Source organism: Mastomys coucha, unplaced genomic scaffold (genome assembly GCF_008632895.1).
Source record: "Mastomys coucha isolate ucsf_1 unplaced genomic scaffold, UCSF_Mcou_1 pScaffold14, whole genome shotgun sequence".
Taxonomy (NCBI): domain Eukaryota; kingdom Metazoa; phylum Chordata; class Mammalia; order Rodentia; family Muridae; genus Mastomys; species Mastomys coucha.
The window spans coordinates 85,730,560-85,733,834 of record NW_022196896.1 but is presented as its reverse complement, the minus strand read 5'-3'; positions in this window follow the sequence as shown (position 1 = coordinate 85,733,834).

The following is a 3,275-nucleotide window of genomic DNA, read 5'->3' as shown; positions in this document are numbered from 1 at the left end:
CATATTTGTTTAGTTATTTGTTTCTGGGTGCATCTGTTTTAATTGAATTCAACGACACTTGTGTGGAGGTCAGAGAAGAACCATGTCATGGGTGGGGATTCAATTCAACTTGTCAGGCTTAGTGGGAAGCACTTTTTTTTTTTTTTACCTACTGAGCCATCTAGCTTATTCTCGTAAATCATACACGCATGTGCACACACACACACACAATTGAGGCAGGCCTGGTAGCCTGGAACTCACTTTGTAGACAAGAAGGTTGGGCCTTGAATCTCCAGGAATCTGTCTGCCCCTGCCTCTGCCTTTGCCTTCCACACCCAGTTCTAGTATATTTTCAAGACATATTTTCTAACTTTTTTTTCTTTTGGTTTTTTTGAGACAGGATTTCTCTGTGTATCCCTGGTTGTCCTGGAACTCTCTGTAGACTAGGCTGGCCTCGAACTCAGAAATCCACCTGCCTCTGCCTCCCAAGTGCTGGGATTAAAGGCATGCGCCACCACTGCCCGGCCCTAACATTTTATTTTATACATGAGTGCCTTGCCTGCATGTATGTATGTGCACCATGTGTGTACATGGCTCATGGAGGTCAGAAAGATTTTGGTCCCCTGGAATATGAGAGTTTTGGATGCCTGTGAGCCACTGTGTAGGTTCTGGGAATCAAACCTGAGTCCTCTACAAGAGCAACACGTGCTCTTAAAAGCTGAACTATGTCTTTAGCCCCCAAATATGTTTTTATTTAATTAAAGTTTTTTTAATGTGTAATGTTGATTTTAGCTGCATATACATCTGTACACCACTTGTGTGCCTGGATCCCCAAGGAGACCAGAGGAGGGCATCTGATCCCCTGTAACTGGAGTTACAGAAGAGAGCAAAGGGCTGTGTGGGTGCTGAGAACTGATTCTGGGTCTTTTAGAAGGGTGCTCTTAACTGCTGGACCCTCTTTTACCTTGTGAAAAATGATACAAATTTGTATTTTGTGTTGCTGGGGACCAAACACAGGGCCCCTTGTACATCATTTAAAAATAATTAAATCTTTTTTCACTAATAGCCTATTTCTTGTAATATGTTTCTATCTATCTATCTATCTATCCATCCATCCATCCACCCATCCAGCCATCCCCACACGCATGCGCTGGAGCTCGCGAGCGCGTTCACACACACACACACACACACACACACACACACACACACACACAGAATGGAGTTTTACAAAGGCTGAATAACTTATCCAAGCTTGTAAAGCTAGTGACATTTGGGGCTGGGGTTCGAATCTGTGCCGTCTGACTCCAGAAGCCGTACCACTTGATCCCACTGCCAAGCGTTAGGGGTATAGGCTACTGCTGGCCAATGAGCCATGCTGCCTGGTGAAATTTCACCTTCGCCTGAACTTCATGAAATGGAGGGCTATCCTTAACAGCTCTCACTCCATTTAAGACAGCTTTAATTGTTAAAAAGTCCTTCATTATATCGAACTGGAGTTGGCCTCCCCAAGGCTCCCATTGATCTTCACAGTACATATTTAATCCCTCTTCCATACAATCATTCCTCAGATATCTGTGTGCCACCCCCCCCAGGCCTCCTCCTCTACAGAGTTTGTGGGAACACTGGAAAATAGGCCCTCTCATGGTTCCAAGCTCCCGATGCAGCCCAGGGAGGCTGGGTGGGCTCGAGCACGAGGGTAATATTAAAACCAGATAATTCAAATCGATCCCAGTCAGTGTTTGGAAGCATGGGTGAGGAGCTACCTGGGAACCAGCTAAGCATTCTTAACCATCCCAGAATCAATGCTTGTCTGTAGCACAGGCATTGCCATAAGATGAAACTGGCTCTGAAGATAGGGAGCGCAGTGGACTTAGCAAGGACTTGGTCCGTGGCCTTGTGGTAGTCTTTATTCCAGCTTAATGGGATTCTAAGCATAAGAGCAGCATACATGAGAGCAAGAGAGTGTGTGTGTGTGTGTGTGTGTGTGTGTGTGTGTGTGTGTGAGAGAGAGAGAGAGAGAGAGAGAGAGAGAGAGAGAGAGACCCCAAAAGACATTAACATGGGCAGGGTGGAAGGCTGAGTGGTGTAAAGAGGTTCTGCACCAGGAATGATGGGGCTGTCCCTAAGCTCCACTCTCTATGAGGTCATATGTGATTTGAGCATTAACGAGCTAGGAAGGCAGACTTTAAAAATGTCTGTCTGTTCTACTGAAGACATTGATGTAGTCAGAATCCATGGATGTGTGGCTGGAGTAGGGGCAGGAGGAGAGTGGTATAGAATTAAGTGACCAGGGCCAGCTCTCTTGGGAGAGTTATCGAGAAAAATGAGATACCAGAAACATCTCCTGGGAGCTAATGTCAGCTATTCTCTTCATCCGCTAGTGTTCAGCTCCTCTGTGGCACCTGATGCATGGATGGCCGTCCTCCTGTCCTTCTCTAATCACATGACTGAATATCTCCAGATGCTGGCAATGTTGATAGCCTCTCCTGTCCCCCCAAAGCCTGAGAGAACTCAAATCCTGACCAGAACAGAAGGCCCCAGCAGAAACAGTAAACAGAAAAAAAAATTAATCTTTTCATTGTTTCCAAATGCCATGTGGGTCTCAACCTTTCTTCCAAGCCGTGTGAACTAGGCCCTGTGCTTTTCCTTACAGCTCGTTGAGAGTGTTAAACAAAATCAGCATAGCCTTATGGAAAGCCATTCAAACTTACTGGGTTTCCGGCTAGAGGAATAGCTCAGTTGGTGTTTACCCAGTATGCACAGGGAACTAGGTTCAGTTCCCAGCACTCCACGCATCCCCATAGTCCCGGTATTTGAGAGGTAGAGGACATAAAGTTCAGTGCCTTCCTTGGTTTTATGGTGACTTCATGACCAACATGGGCTACCTGAGACTTTTATCTCAAAACCAAAACAGCATACTGGATACCTATGGATGCCCAGATCTGTGCCCATCCCCCCTTCATGGTAAAAGCCTTGAAGGGGGACCGTTGTTTTCTACTCTGTAGGAACAACATGGTTTTGGCTGGGTGTTGGGACTGCCTATGCTGGCTGTCTTGCATATGTGAGTGTGCAGCCACAGAGACTCCTCTGAGGGTACCCAGAGGACTCCCTCGATCACCCCAGTGGACAAAACTCTCCTTTGTCTAAAAGGGGTGTCACTCTTCTAGCACTGTGAAGGGTAAGTCTAGCAATCTTGAGCATCTCTCTGAATTTGAGGCCAAATTCCTTGAGCAAATAGGCATTCCTCAACCACCACCGTCTCTCAGCGACTTCTAGCAATTAACATAACGTGATGC